Below are 16,232 nucleotides of genomic sequence, written 5' to 3'. Positions count from 1 at the left end.
AGCAGTGCCTTCATGTCAAACAGGTCCTGCTCAAACTCCGGCAGCATCAACTCTTTGCTAAACTAGAGAAATGTGAATTTGAAGTCCAAAAAGTTTCTTTTCTCGAATGCATTATCTCCTCAGATGGGTTCCTAATGGATCCTAGCAAAGTTCAAGCAGTCCTAGATTGGGTACGTCCAACTAATCTCAAGGCCATCCAGAGGTTTCTGGGTTTCGCAAATTATTACCGGAGATTCATTCATTCATTCTCTGACCTAGTCGCTCCTATTATCGCCTTAACCCAAAAAGGGACTGATGCCACCAATTGGACCTCCGATGCCATAGTCTCTTTTGAAGCTCTAAAGTCAGCGTTTGCCTCAGCTCCAGTCTTGAGACACCCCAATCCTGAATTGCCTTTCGTCGTTGAAGTAGATGCCTCTGATGTGGGTGCAGGGGCTGTTCTGTCTCAGAAGGATCCTCGAGACCACAAGTTACACCCATGTGCCTACTTTTCACGAAAATTCTCTTCTGCTGAGATGAATTACGACGTGGGCAATCGTGAACTCTTAGCTATCAAGTGGGTATTTGAGGAATGGAGGCACTGGCTAGAAGGAGCTGTCCATGTTATCTCTGTGCTAACGGATCACAAAAATCTCCTGTTTATTGAATCTGCTAAACGCTTAAATTCCAGACAAGCACGTTGGGCTTTGTTTTTCACCTGCTTCAAGTTCATTATCTCTTACAGACCGGGCTCCAAAAATACCAAAGCGGACACCCTCTCCAGAAGTTTTATTTCTTCTCACACCCCGTCTACAATTCCACTTCCTATTATTCCTCCAGCTTCCATCCATGCAGGCTTGACCTTGAATCTAGGGCATCTCTCCGCCGGTTCCAAAGAATTGCTCCTCCCGAGACTCCGTCTGGCAAATCCTTTGTAACGGTTCAACTTAGAAAGGCCGTCTTGTCCGAAGCCCATGAAAAATAAAAGTGCTGGTCATCCAGGCATCTTTAAGACAATTGAAAATCTCTCACGCTCCGTTTGGTGGCCCACCTTATCTTCTGATGTCAGAGATTTTGCCCTATCCTGTAAGGATTGTGCCAGGAACAAGTCTACTAGAAGTTGTCCGTCGGGTCAACTCATGCCCTTGTCCGCTCCAACTAAACCATGTCCCCATATCTCAATGGACTTCTTTGTGGATTTACCCAGCTCGTCCGGTCACAGTACAATTTGGGCGGTGGTTGACCGATTTAGCAAAATGGCCCACTTTATTCCATTGGCAGGGTTACCCAATGCTCAGACCCTAGCATCATTGTTCATCCACCATGTCTTTCGTCTCCATGACTTGCCGGAGGATATTGTTTCGGACCGCGGGTCTCAATTCATCGCTCAATTTTGGAGATCCTTCTGCACACACCTGGGCATCAATATCAGCCTATCGTCTGCCTATCATCCACAGTCAAATGGTCAGACAGAAAGAGTCAGTCAGTCTCTGGAACAATTCCTTTGATTATATGTCTCCAAATTCCATAACAACTGGTCCTCATTGCGCCCATGGGCTGAATTTGCTTACAACAATGCCTCTCATTTTTCCACCCAGCTTTCTCCATTCTTTTGTAATTTTGGATCTCATCCCAGGGCCAATTCCCTTTCTACAATCAATTCTTCTGGTTCCTCTGGTATACGTCCAACTGCCTCTCGTCTTAGAAATATTTGGAAGAAGGTCCATTCCGCCCTGCTTCAGGCCTCTGCTCGAGCAAAATTCTTTTCTGATCGCCACCGCAAGACCTGTTCTATTAAAGTGGGAGACAAAGTATGGCTATCTACCCGCAATATTAGAATCAAACAACCCTGCAAAAAATTGGGACCTAGGTTCATCGGACCTTTCGCTATTATTAAGAAAATTAACCCTGTTGCCTTCAGGCTCAAGCTGCCATCTTCCTTAAGAATCCCTAATACATTCCACTGTTCCCTCTTGAAACCTGTTATCTCTTCATCCAAGTTTGGAACTCACGAATCATCGAAACCTTCGACCAGTCAACGTGCATGGGTATCATGAATTTATTGTAGAGCGAATTCTCGACTCAGAGAAAGTCCAGGGGCAAATCCATTTCCTGGTGCATTGGAAGGGCTACGGTCCTGAAGAACGCTCTTGGGTTCCCCAGAAACGCCTGCATGCTGACAGTCTGCTCAAGAGATTCTTCAAACAATTCCCTGAGAAAACGGGATGTCGGGGTTCTTTGACCCCTCCTCAAGAAGGGGGTACTGTTATGAGCCGCGGCGGTGCCCAGCCGCCACAACCCTCTCACTTGCGTCCCGGCCGTCGCTATGATGACCGGGATGTCACTTCCGGGACGCTGCAGTTTGATTGCGCTGCGTCCCGGCATTGGGGGCAGCTGGACATGCGCGCTCAGTACAGGTGGATCCCCTTATGACAGCCTCTAGGGCTGTTTACTTTCACCCCATTGGATAGTGTCTGTTTATAAGGCAGGGAGGGCTTAACCTCCCTGCCGGTTATAGTTCTGTCTGCCAGTCTATAGCCTGCTTCTGTGCTTTTTGGTGAAGAACCTTTCATTTTGACTACCTGTGTATGACCCCTTGCCTGTCCTTGGAATTTGAGTCTTTGCCTGTGACCCTTGAACTTTTGCTTGTTTTCCGATTCTGAACCTTTGCCTGTGATCCTGATCCGTTGCCTGTCCCTGGATTCCGAACCATTGCCTGTGACCCAGACCGTGCTGTTACCTGACACCTCCTCCGGTGCTCTGTCCAGTCTGCAGATCGCTGGTCCGCCGCTGTTCCGTGTGCCATCACCTGTACCCGTACGCAGCTGTGTGAGTATAAACTTATACTACTTTGAGTTTATGACGTAGGGGCATCTGAGTACCTGTGAGCGTAACCAGTCTCTATGGGAAAGGCGGCTGCTATAGGTGAAGACCTCCTATACCTTTTCTTTAAGTTTATGCCGCACTGGTTGTCGTAACAAACAGCAAGAGATCAATGTTCAGAATGACTATAATATCCAACATAACTCTGAATAAATTAGTGTAGCTCCTTATGATTAATACATTGGTGCTGTTGAGCTAAATGGTCCAGAACAGTGTGGTCACTGATGACACTTGAAAAACAACCTACCCAAAAGTTAACCTATCCATTGGCCAAGGTGAATTTAAGTAACCATGATGCTATAAAGTTTGTTAAGCTTCAACAATTCCATCAGAAAGCCCACCATTTGGCAGAGGACAAGATGGTGCATGATATCAACTTCAGTGAAGATGCTCAATTTTTTTTTTATCAAGTTTGAAATTTGATTGAACTGAGATTATTCAAGATCCTCAAACTTGTGGTTTACACTTGATATTGAGACTTTTTTTCCATTTTTCAACCTAAGCTTCTTGAAATTCAAGGGTTGAAATTTTAATTTAAAGGCAACGTAAATAGAAATGATTATATTAGGAAATCACAGGAATAACAAGCTTGTGTTGTAATAGAATCTATTATGGCGTTTATAGCATCAAGACCAAACAGGACAAGCACAAGGACTGTGTCATGGCTTTGGATATTTTGAGGATCCCCACCCTCTACCAAGATGGTAAAAGCAGAGGATGGTGGAGACAGAACCCGCTGGGGTTGATAGTTCAACTTGGAAGAAGCACAAGGAAGGATACACAGACGATGATATAGTGTTGCAATTAGTATATTGATAGTAGAGATGAGCGCACTCGGATTTCTGAAATCCGAGCCCACCCAAATGTTGCGGATCCGAGCCGGATCCGGGTAATCCCGCCAATTGCAAAACTGAAAGCGAGGCTCCGAGTCATAATCCCGCTGTCGGATCTCGCGATACTTGGATCCTATAAATTCCCCGCTAGTCGCCGCCATCTTTACTCGGGCATTGATCAGTGTAAAGGGAGGGTGTGTTAGGTGGTCCTCTGTCCTGCTATATCTTGTGCTGTTCAGTTCTGTTCTGTGCTGTGCTGTGCTGTGCTCTGTGTCCTGTTCAGTCCAGTGGTGCTGTGTCCTGTGCTCTGTCCTTCTGAGTTCAGTGGTGCTGCTGGGTCCTGTGCTGTGTCCTGTTCAGTCCAGTGGTGCTGTGTCCTGTGCTCTGTCCTTCTGAGTTCAGTGGTGCTGCTGGGTCCTGTGCTATGTCTTGTTCAGTCCAGTGGTGCTGTGTCCTGTGCTCTGTCCTGCTGAGTTCAGTGGTGCTGCTGGGTCCTGTGCTGTGTCCTGTTCAGTCCAGAGGTGCTGTGTCCTGTGCTCTGTCCTTCTAAGGGCATAGTTATTTCCCCATTATTCCCAAATTATAAAAAATTGCAAAAATAGTTATAAAAAAAATTACAAGAAAAGTAATTATAAAAATAATAAAAAAAATCCCAAAACAATCCTGCAGTATAAGTCCATTGGTACTGCTATATTACAAAGTTCACTGATTCAGCAGTATAAGTCCATTGGTACTGCTATATTACAAAGTTCACTGATTCTGCAGAATAGACTGGGAATTAGTGGAAATAATTGTTATTGAATGTTATTGAGGTTAATAATAGCGTAGGAGTGAAAATAAACCAAAAAAAAACTTGATTTTAACACTTTTTATGTTTTTTTCAAAATAAATCCGAATCCAAAACCTTAAATCCGAACCAAAACCTTTCGTCAGGTGTTTTGTGAAACAAATCCGAACTCAAAACCTCAAGCAAATCCGAACACAAAACACGAGACACCAAAAGTGGCCGGTGCACATCCCTAATTGATAGATGATTCAGCAACAGTAGACAGATGTAAAATATATATAAATACAACTCAGTTGGGCTCAGTACACGGCAGTTCATAAAACAATACAATTACAGCAGTACTTCAGATGGTAACCATTAGCAACGGCATGTATTGGCAGAAACAGTTCAACGCTGAGATAATGATATAGAACACTTGAAACCTTCAGAACACACTCGGCAGTAAAAGAGAATCATTGACACAGCTGAAAGTCCAATATGAGTAGTAAATAGACTTGGCTGATCCAGATGAAGTATGATTCACTTTAGCAGATGGTACAGGTAACATAATGGTTCAAACAGCGGAACAGGAGATGTTAATGCAGTCCAAGAACTTGGGCAATCAGGAAACATGCAATTGAATGTTGCTTAGAAGTACAGCATGGCAATAATAGTCCAACCGTGCGTAACACTAGGAGTCACATACAATCCCAGTTCACCAAGAGGCGAGAGTTCATCATTAAATAGGATACAGCTGATAATGCACACAACTTGAATAACGGAACTGGCTACTGGCTCGGCAATATATATTCTAATAAACAGTCCAGCAACTAATAATCAGCAGAGTAGTAATATAGCCGTGTCAGATATAGAACCACAGATGACAAGAACTTGATTGTAGTTCAAAGAAGAATACAGTCAGCCGGGCCGAGAGATAGTTGAGCCAAATAGGAGTGCAGATGTAATAGGCAACTCACGAGACAGTTCGGTGTGCAGATGGAGATCAACGAATAATATCAGCTTGTAAATGATCACGAAGTGGTAAACAGTGGAGCCGATGAGAGTAGTGATGACCAGCAGAACTCGGCAACAGATAACATCCAGGAGATAGTCAAGAAGTCAGATATGCAGCCAGAACCCACGGCAGTGTGAGTAACATGAAGATCAGGCAATGAGTCCCTGATCACAGAAGGTTGAAATAGTCTTCAGGAACCAATAAGCTTCAGAAGGAGGTCCCAATCAGGATAACATAAAACAGCCATGGAAAGGTAGAGACTCTGAAGCAAAAGACAAGCACCAACATAGTTCCTTAAAGCGCAAGTCACACGCTAGCACCTAACTATGGGACCGGCGTGTGACAGACTGAAGTAGTGCAAGGATGAATTATTTCCACAAGGCAATCATGCAGTGGTCTTACAGTTTTTGTTGTAACACACATATATATATATACAATATCTCTGAAGAAAAAGTGGTGCAGGTTTACACAATATGAGGCAATGCAAGAAATATAAGCAATGTCTCTGAAGGAATGCTGGTGAGGTTATACAGTCTAGGGAAATGCAAGATATAAACATTGCTGGTGCAGATTTACACTGAGAGCAATGGATAGTTACCACAGTCCATGTTTGAGGATTCTGAGATGAGCTAAATATGAATAGCGTGTATATGCAGACAGAAAACAGAAGACAAATATAAGTAGAGCCAGGAACCAGCAGACTTGTATAAAGCAGTATAGGTATCAGGAGACAAATTAATACAAAGCCAGGAACAGGTGCAATGTCGGGAACAAATGGAACACAGGTACAGGAACCAGGGGCCTGATTCATTAAGGATCTTAACTTCAGAAATTTCCTATTTCAGTCTCCTGGACAAAACCATGTTACAATGCAAGGGGTGCAAATTAGTATTCTGTTTTGCACATAAGTTAAATACTGACTGTTTTTTCATGTAGTACACAAATATCAACTCTACATTTCAGTGTACAAATAAACTATCAAGTATTTGTGTGTTACATAAAAAAACAGTCAGTAGTTAACTTATGTGCAAAACAGAATACAAATTTGCACCCCTTGCATTGTATCATGGTTTTATCCAGGAGACTGAAATAAGAAGTTTCTGAAGTTAAGATCCTTAATGAATCAGGCCCCAAGAATCTAGCATGTCTAAAGCTATCAATGGCAATCAGTGCATGACAGGTGAGGATTTATATAGCAAAGACTTTCAATTAGCTCACAGAGGAATACAAAGCTGTATTACATAGCAGATATGAGTACCCAGAATGATACAAAACACATTTAACCCTAAAATATAAGATTATGGTGGTGGTGGTAATGATAAAGTAGAAGCAATGATCTTCCTGCAAAACCACCTTGATGATATCCAGACCGATATCTGATAAATGAACCAAATCATCCCTGTAGATTTCTCCCTTTTAGCTTTATTTTTAAGATATATGTGCAATATAACTGTTAGGAACCCCTCCAGCCAGTACATCAAAACCCGGAGTCTGCACTGAAAGTCTGGTGTTCACTGGAGCCCCTAGTGGTGGGGACAGACTTGGCCGCAGACAAACAGAGGGTCGTGAGATGTGCACTGACTGTGGAGAACCCAGCAATAGAGTGTAGAAGCAAACAGCAGAGTGATATCCAAGCAAGGGTCGAGGGCCGGCTGCAGACAACAAATCCAGAGAGCAAGCCGAGGTCAGAGGTCACAGGCAAAACTACAGGGTCCAGAAACAAGCCAAGGGTCATACACGGGAGATTGTCAAGCAAAACAGTTAAGGAGCAGGTAAAAGGAAGCCTAGCTACACTGGGAGCTATAACTGGCAGTGAGGCTCTGTCCTCACTGCCTTAAGTAGCGAGAAGAAACAGAGCAGTGTGCAGCAAGACTCTTCCCAATACATATCAGGCTATCCCAAGTAACAGACATATGCGTAGAAATACAAGCAAAAGTTCTCAGACGTGTTAAATATTTCCCTAGAAAGCATTATTCTGCTAAGATTATATATATATATATATATATATATATATATATATATATTTAGATACAATAATAAGTGAAACTTCTACTGTGCATGCGCCCGGCTGTAGGACAGCTGGCCGGGCGCTGCGGCAGACTACAGAGCGTCCCGGTTGTTGCCCAGGCAACCGGGACGTGGGAGGCGGAAGTGACGTCCCGGTCATCATGGAGACGACCGGGACGTCCGAGGCACCGGAAGTGAGTCGCGGCGGCCCGTCGGGGAGCCGCGACTCCTAACAATAACTGTAGCCCAAAAATGTCATAATAAATCAGAGATTGACTTCAGTTGAGTTCAACTTTCTCTGAAATCTCTCTAAGGGCTTGTTGCTTTTGAAAGACACTTCAACATTATAATTACCTTAGACCATACAAAAATTATTTGTTAAATGTTAAGTCCAATTATCCTTTCCAGGGTATTATTTCCAGTGTCTTTATCTTACTGATGTCAAATATCAACTCATGCATGAATAACAATTATGGAGGTGACATCAAGTTGTTGCTTGTATTTTAAGAATTCCAGAAAATGTCTCTCCACCTTATGCCTCCATAATCAAATTAATAAGACTGTACATTACCTTTACAATATTTAAATGCTTCATATAAAAATGAATTGTTTCCCTCATTCTTGCCCTATAAATGGTTAAAAAATCAGAACATGAATATCCCTGCATTTGAAAAATTAAGACAAAACATAATTATAGAACTAAATGCAACTTCACATAAAACTTATATCTTGAGAAATACACCTAATTTTGTTGCAGTCTCACAGTCCCATACTGTTATTTTAGCCTTGTATAGCAAAATATATACCTGCTCCATTGGCCTGTTGCTCCCTTTCAGGGTCTAGTCTCAACCAGATGCTGAACTGTAGCCTTGCTGCTTGGATCCTTGGTTTTAATATAATTCTACATTAAGACACTGATTTGTTTTGTTTTTATCTTCATTCATGTGAAAAATTGATGATTAATATACCAATACAAACAAGGTATAAATGAAAAAATGACATGGCATTTCGATTAATGATTACTTGAAGGATGATCATGAACGTAACACAAATGACCATGCTTCAGTTGTTCCAAACAAAATCATTCATGATGAATTAACAGAATCTAGCAACTGAAAAGAGAGGGTTCATGATTAAATTTATGCTAACTGTATTTTGATAAACTTGACTTTTATAACAGAAAATATTTTTTGGGGTGATTTTTAAAACCATTTTAATTATTATTTCATTTTATAAAAACATTTAAATACAATGAACAAAAACAAAATATGTACAAGTGAAATTTATCTTCCATCCATAAAGATGTCGTAACAGTCCAATAATAGAACAGCAGAAACAGCAGTGTGTAAATTCTAAGCTTTAGAAGGAGAAGCAGGATAAGGAATTGGGAATGGAAGGTGAAAGTAGGGCATTGTGTACTATCCAACTCACCAATTGTAGTGTAAAAATTAATATCGTGCATAACACCACATTGCCAAACTTAAATAAAACCACAGTCCGATTTCACATTTGAAATAGTGCTACACATATAGATAACACTATTGCACACCTTCTGATTAAATAATTTCAACTCTCAAAAATGAAGACTTTCAGAAATAACAAATGGTTGACAAAAAAATGCATGTTCAAGGAATACTTCACTTCAATAATTCAACTTCAGGTACCGGAAAGGGAGGGCAAGTAATGAAACTTCAATAGCAATTGGATGATTTAGGAGTGGCACCTGCCACTCTAAACTGAGGATTCAGAGGGGATAAACCTTGCAAAGTGTATGTGGAGAGCTAAAGCACACACATTTTGATCATACTTACCACTGAGTTGCCTACAGAGTCCACAACAGTTGATGCACATGATGAAAAGTGCAAGCTCCAACGTGTTTTCAGTAAGAACTGTCACAGCCGCTCTCTGGCTACTCCTTTCTTTTCTTTAATTCTCCCCTAAAGTTTCACTTTATTGTATGCCAAACCTGTAAATTATAATAAAAACATCAAAAAACACAGATTCTGGCTATAGGTCATTTAAATGCTTTCATACACTTTGAATTTACGATAGTAAATAGTATTACTGTAATTGTTCAAGAAACATGCAGACACAAAATTTTATTTTTGTGATTAGGGATATTGTAATAAGCTTCACAATGCAGACTGCACATGTTTGATTGTGTTCATCATCATCATCATTTATTTATATAATGCCAACATATTCCATAGCGCTTTACAATTGGGGACAAACATAGTAAACTAATAAACAAACTGGGTAAAACAGACAAAGAGGTGAGAAGGCTCTGCTCACAAGCTTACAATCTATGGGACAATGGGAGTTTGATACATGAGGTTAAGTCTACATTTTGCATTTCAGCACAGCCAGACTGCAAAGGTAAAAGTGACTCATAAGATAAATGATCCTGTCACACAACAATGTTGGTCAGGGGGTAGTTGTCTTGTGTGAAATTGTGTAATGGGTCATAATAGGGTAATGTACTGAGGTTAAGAGGGCGGTTGAAGAATATTATAAGCTTGAAGAGGAGGGCTTTCAGAGAACGCTTGGAAGTATGTAAACCAGAGGAGAGTCTTATTGTGCGAGGGAGGGAATTCCATAGAGTGGGTGCAGCCCGAAAAAGTCCTGTAACCGGGAATGGGAGGATGTAATGAGGGTGGATGAGAGATGCAGATCTTGTGCAGAACAGAGTTGCCAAGTTGGGAGATATTTTGAGACAAGAGAGGATATGTATATTGGTGCAGCTTTGTTGATGGCCTTGTAGTTTAGTAAAAGTATTTTATTTTGGATTCGGTAGAAAACAGGCAACCAGTGTAGAGACATACAGAATGATTCAGCAGAGGAAGAATGATTTACAGGGAAAATTAATCTTGCCACTACATGCAAAATAGATTGTAGGGGTTTGAGTCTGTTTTGGGGAAGAACAGTAAGGAGGGAATTGCAATAGTCAATGTGGGAGATGATAAGTGCATGAATTAAGGTTTTAGCAGTGTCTTGTGTGAGATATGTGCGAATTCTGGAAATGTTTTTTAGATGTATGTAATATGATTTAGATATAGGGGGGGTATTCAATTGTCGCCGGAAACGCTGAAAATCCAGCGGTCCGCACACTATTACTGTTATTACGGTAATAGTGCATGGAAAAACCGTTAATACGGTAATTTTCTCGCTGGATTTCAGCTCGCGAGCTGAAATCCAGCTAACTACTACCGTAATAGTTTTTACGCGGCGGGATTTCATAACAATTGAATACCCCCCATAGAGTCAATGTGGGGAACAAAGGATAGGTGTGAGTCGAGGATTACACCTAGGCAGCGAGCTTGTGAGGTGGGATTTATGGTCATGTTATCAAAAGAAATAGAAATGTCAGGTATGCTTTTGTTGGTGGGTGGGAATATTATTAACTCTGTTTTAGGAAGATTAAGTTTGAGTTGGCGAGAGAACATCCAAGTTGAAGACAGTCAGTTACACGGGACAACACAGATGTCGAGAGATCAGGAGAGAATAAATAAATTTGGGTATCATCCGCATAGAGATGATTCTGAAATCCAAAGGAACTTATTAGATTTCCAAGAGTTAGAGGGGAAATAAGCACAGGAGACAGGGATCTACCAATTTGCGAGGGAATAGGATCAAGAGGACAGGAGGTAGAGTAGAAAGATAAGAGGAGAGTAGAAATTTCCTCTTCATTTGTGGGGTCAAATGAAGAGAGGGTGTCAGAAGGTAGTGGGAAGAATTTGAGCTGATTGCTTGTCGAGGAAGAGGATACCATTTCTAGTCTAATCTTATCAATCTTGTCCTTGAAGTAGGAAGCAAGATCCTGGGCACTGATAGTAGATGCAGGGTTCGGGGTGAGAGGATTTTGAAGAGATTTAAATGTGCTAAAAAGGAGTTTGGGGTTAGAAGCCTGAGCATAGATAAGAGATTGGAAGTATGTTTGTTTTGCAGTGTCCAGAGCATTTCGATAGGAGCGATAGATAGAAGTATATGTGAAGAAGTCATTATAGGTGCGAGATTTATGGCAGTGGCGTTCTGCTTTACGGGAAAGTTTGTGAAGATTTCACGTTGCTGTAGTGTGCCACGGCTGACATCGACGTGTAGTATGTAGTGTCGCTGGAGCCACTTGATCAAGGGCTGCTGCTAAGGTTTGGTGAAAATGAGGTACTGCCATCTCAGGGGAGGTAGGGATAGGGGAGAGAAGGTGTTAAAGAGAGGTGGAAAATTGTTGAAGATTAATAGAATTAAGATTTCTGCGGGTATGAGGAGGCTTGCTAGACAGTTAGACAGTAGAGAGGTTAGAGCAGTGGGGGTGAGCGTGTAGCTGATAAGGTGGTGATCTGAGAGGGGGAAGGCGTGTTAAGGAAATTAGAAACTGAGCATAGTCTAAAGAAAACAAGATCAAGGCAATGGCCATCCTGATGAGTAGATGATTCAATCCACTGGGAGTGACTGGGAGGTCAAGTGAGGAGGTTAGAGAGAGTAGTTTGGAAGCAGCTTTGGAAGGTGAGTTATCAATGGGGATGCTGAAATCACCCAGGATGAGGGTGGAGATGTCTGAAGATAAGAAGTGAGGGAGCCATGCAGAGAATCCTCAATAAATTGTTGCTGTGCTCCAGGGGGATGATAGATCACTGCAACACGTAGAGAGAATGGATTAAAAATGCGAATAGCATGTACTTCAAAGGATGTGAACGCGAGTGATGGGACATTTGGCAGAACTGTGAACATGCACTCTGGAGAGAGAAGCAGTCCAACCCCACCTCCTTATCTGCCTTCAGGTCTGGGGGTGTGGGTGAGATGGAGGCCACCATGTGAAAGTGCTGCAGGTGAGGCAGTGTCTGATTGCATGAGCCATGTTTCTGTTATTGCCAGAAGGTTGAGTTTTTTTGAGAGGAAGAGATCATGTATGGAGGTAAGTTTGTTACAAACAGAGCATGCATTCCAAAGGGCACATTTAAAGGACTTTGGAAGAGAGGGGAAACAGGTGATGTGTTTGAGGTTTGCTATAGAGCGGTAGAGATCTGATGTATGTGTGTGAGGAGTGTGGGGGACCTGGATTAGGCGATATATCACCAGCTAATAGAAGCAGAGAGAGAGAAAGATAGGTAAGGGGATTGTAAGATGTGACCTTTTATTTTCTGGCGACAGGTGGAGGCTGTACTTGTTAGAGATAATAAATAGGACAACAGTTCATGGGTGTTACCTAGAGGTGAGTAGAGTAATCAATGTGCAATGTGGGCAAATGTTTGTGTTGGTGGAGGGGTGAAAGATGATACAGTCCTAAAGATAATGCCATGAAAAGAGACCCAGAAAAGCAATTTGTTAAACATTTTGATCAAAGAGTCAAAGCAAAAAAGTAGGGGATTTTAAAGAATTACCTATTAGCAGTGTTCCATATAGATAGACAAGTAATGCAGAAATAGGTTGTGGCAGATGTAGCTTGTTCCTGGAAGTAATCAAATGTTGTTCAATGTTTGTCCAGCTGTGTTGTCTATTTGTGCATTTTCATACACTTTGTGAGAAAACTCATTTAGTGCAAGAAACACACATACGTCTCACCCCATAGACTGAAGCTAATATGTAGTCAGGCTAATTTAGGAATATACTACAGCTGTGCTAATTGGTCAGATAATCAAAGGAAAAGATAAACATTTGTCAAATAGGGGAGGCCATATACCTATCATAAATTAGGCATCAATAAAAGACTCCGCCAACCTAAGTTAGAACAGATAACAAATTCCTAAAACATACTTTTTAAACACACAGCTGCAGGGATGAGATACACAAATTAATGTAGTTTAGAATAGCAGAGGATGGACATACTTTTTAAACACACAGTTGCAGGGACGAGAGACACAAATTAATGTAGTTCAGAATAGCAGAGGAGGGACATACTTTTTAAACACACAGTTGCAGGGACGAGATACACAAACCAATGTAGTTCAGAATGGCAGAGGATGGACATACCTGGAGATGAAAAGAGAAGAGAAGGATGATGGCTAGTTGCTGTGTTGCTGTGTTGTCTAACTGTGCATTTTCATACACTTTGTGAGAAAACTCATTTAGTGCAGAAAAACACACATATGTCTCACCCCACATATGCACCATTTAGATGGACTCCACATGACTTCTTAACAGCACAAATGGCTATATCATTATACCACTTTGGAGTGTGGAAACTTGGTCACTACTTTCATTTTACAAATGTTATGCACTTTTGTATAGGGGAATCATCTTAATTTATGCAGACAATTTAATAAAAAACCTTGGTCATGCGAGCTAAAGACAATGCCCCCTTACTGTTAGGAGTCATTTAATAAATAATTGAAAATAAAATATTATGGAGAAATAAAACAAAAAGTCAAAATGAATTAACGGGTTGATACCTGTAGCTGAATTGCATTATTTTTTGCATTTGGCCAGGATATTCTGCAGGATCAAGGCATACCTGGTAGAGGAGGATGTTGTATGAGTGAATTTAAATCGGTTTATGTCCACTCATATGACATCCTCTTTGGCCAGGTAAGCCACGCTGCTGAATCTACTGGGAACTTCAACAAAACAGAGCCATAAGATACCTGGAGCTGCAATATTAAGACAGAGTCACTCACACACCTGGAACCTAAGAGACATACTGGAAAACAGTGTTGCAATTGATTTTGTTCTTATGTGAGTGAGAGATTAAGGTAATCTGTAACAGTAATTTCTCTGTTAACCAGTATCCATGGATTTACAGCTATATATAAATATCAACAAATTTCATCTATATTGTGCAGCTACTGACTACCATTCAAAATGTTGTGCTCAAAAACTTTTTGTGAGTAACAAAAACTAAGTTCTGAGTTGAGCATAAGTAATAATGAAGCTAACCCAAGACCAGAGATAAATTTAAATGTAACTAAGCATGTATGACATACTTGCCAGAAATTCCGGGGGGCTCCAAAATTTCAGGGAGTCCTCCCGACTCCCAGAAGAGTAGGCATCCTCCCGGGTCTTGGTGCAAGCGGGGCTTAATGATGCGATTGCGCCATTAAGCCCACCCCCCGCTATGCAATGCCGTGAACTCCTGAACTTGTCACATGATCGCCTCTCCAGGAGGCAAGTATGATGTATGGCACTAAAAACATAACTGCAATTGAATTGCAGCTAAGAAAACAAATGATGAACCTTAACTTTAAAATAAATTATGGCATGAGATTTATTTGGTAGCAAAAATGGTAAAAATAAAAGATCATAAAACATAACTAAATTCCTCATTTAGGTCTTTTGATTATCTAGCATTCAACCAGTCAAACAATATCTGCACCGTTAAGTATGCAAATATTTTAATCTGCATTTCACCAGATTGAGAGATTGTTATTCTAGTGCTGCAACAACTTCAATAACACATTTTGTCTGATGTCATGCACTGCTACCAAAGTACAACAAATGGTTCTTCATAACGGCAGCATTCCAATTATGTAATTATTCAAAGCACTTTCTGGAAGCGATATTGTTTTAGGGCCCCTCTGCTACTATAGGCAGGATGTATGCAAAAATTTTTTATGCTTAATCTGTTCTTAAACACAGTTGATATACAAAGCAAGACATAAACATTACGAATAATTAATAATAAGCATCACAATGATTGAAAATGCAAGACAGTAAGGGTAATTTGCAAACAGTAAAAACCTCAGACAATGTACACTTGCCTAGTAAATCATTCAGCCTCTTGTTTTTTTCAGGGTGGCAGATGCTCTGAAAAATTATATATAAGATGGCCCTAGGTGTGTGCCCTTACATAGCCTTACCACAAAATGGAGGGTGATCCTTTGATATAAATGTCCAGTTAGACAGCAATGTCAGTGGAAAGCTATAGAACAGATAGAGAACTTAAGAAAACTGGTAAACAGCCACATAATTAGGCTAAGAAACACAGTAAAAACAAGTAAACTATGACATGAAACAAAGTAAAAAAAACAAAAAAAACAAACGAGCACATATACATGTCTCAGGAAAAAAAAAACAGTAATAAAATTAAAAAACTTGGCTTCCATTAAACAGACACTTAAAAATGTACAAACCAAACAAACAAAATTGCTTTAAAAATGACTAGTGGTTGGGCACTAACAGATAAACTAGAATCAGAGCAGGTGCATACTATATGCTGAGAACCACGCGATTACATACGTTCGTCGAAGTCTGACATTGACGTCCCTGCACGGAACACCCTTATTGTGAATTGACTACTGCCGCCCTTTTCACACCACAAAATCGCAGGCCGTAGTAAGTGGCAATTTAGTTCATGAGCGTCGAGGATCTGCACTCTTGGACAGCCGATGGTTCTTTTGCTGGGCATGCACAGTAGAGTTTGGCGTACTATACGCACAGAAAAAGATCATACGTCCCTTAATGACTCAGGCACTATGTGTGCTATGTAACCTCTCCAGCATTGCTTCTTTTGATTGTGACTTTTACACCATTTTATACTCTTTAAAAGTATGTAATAACTTCTGCATGTTTAGAAGATAATACTACTAGAAGATAGTACTATTTATTAGTATTGTATTATATACTCTTATCTTACTTTCTCTGTGGTTAGCAGATATGGACTGGTTTGGAGCCTGTGGACGTAAGTAGACAATGGCTCTACAGCAGTTACCATTATTTACTCAAAAGTATGAATGGTTGAGTGGAGATGAGAATGTAAATGGATACAGGATACAAAGATACCCAGATTAGCGCAGAAACATAAAGCGCTGGATACCAGGAT

General features: G+C 40.9%; 1 long non-coding RNA gene across 2 annotated transcripts in view; it reads right to left on the bottom strand.

The window, feature by feature from the left end:
- LOC142108617 (uncharacterized) overlaps positions 1 to 15,334 on the bottom strand; it is a 104,801-nt gene extending 89,467 nt beyond the window's left edge. Inside the window, exons 1-3 of one of the 2 annotated variants that reach the window (XR_012680187.1) lie at positions 15,271 to 15,334; positions 13,376 to 13,447; positions 9,295 to 9,449 (exon numbers count right to left, since the gene is read on the bottom strand). This is a non-coding gene — a long non-coding RNA (uncharacterized LOC142108617). Of the gene's footprint in view, positions 1 to 8,767; positions 9,450 to 13,375; positions 13,448 to 15,270 lie in introns of those variants that run through there. The other variant, XR_012680186.1, reaches the window with a different exon arrangement.
- Between the last annotated feature and the right edge of the window lie 898 nt (positions 15,335 to 16,232).

The sequence above is a fragment of the Mixophyes fleayi genome, chromosome 1 (assembly GCF_038048845.1).
Source record: "Mixophyes fleayi isolate aMixFle1 chromosome 1, aMixFle1.hap1, whole genome shotgun sequence".
Classification (NCBI taxonomy): Eukaryota; Metazoa; Chordata; class Amphibia; order Anura; family Limnodynastidae; genus Mixophyes; species Mixophyes fleayi.
The sequence above is the reverse complement of the archived record's forward strand: the minus strand, read 5'-3'. Positions and strand labels throughout refer to the sequence as shown.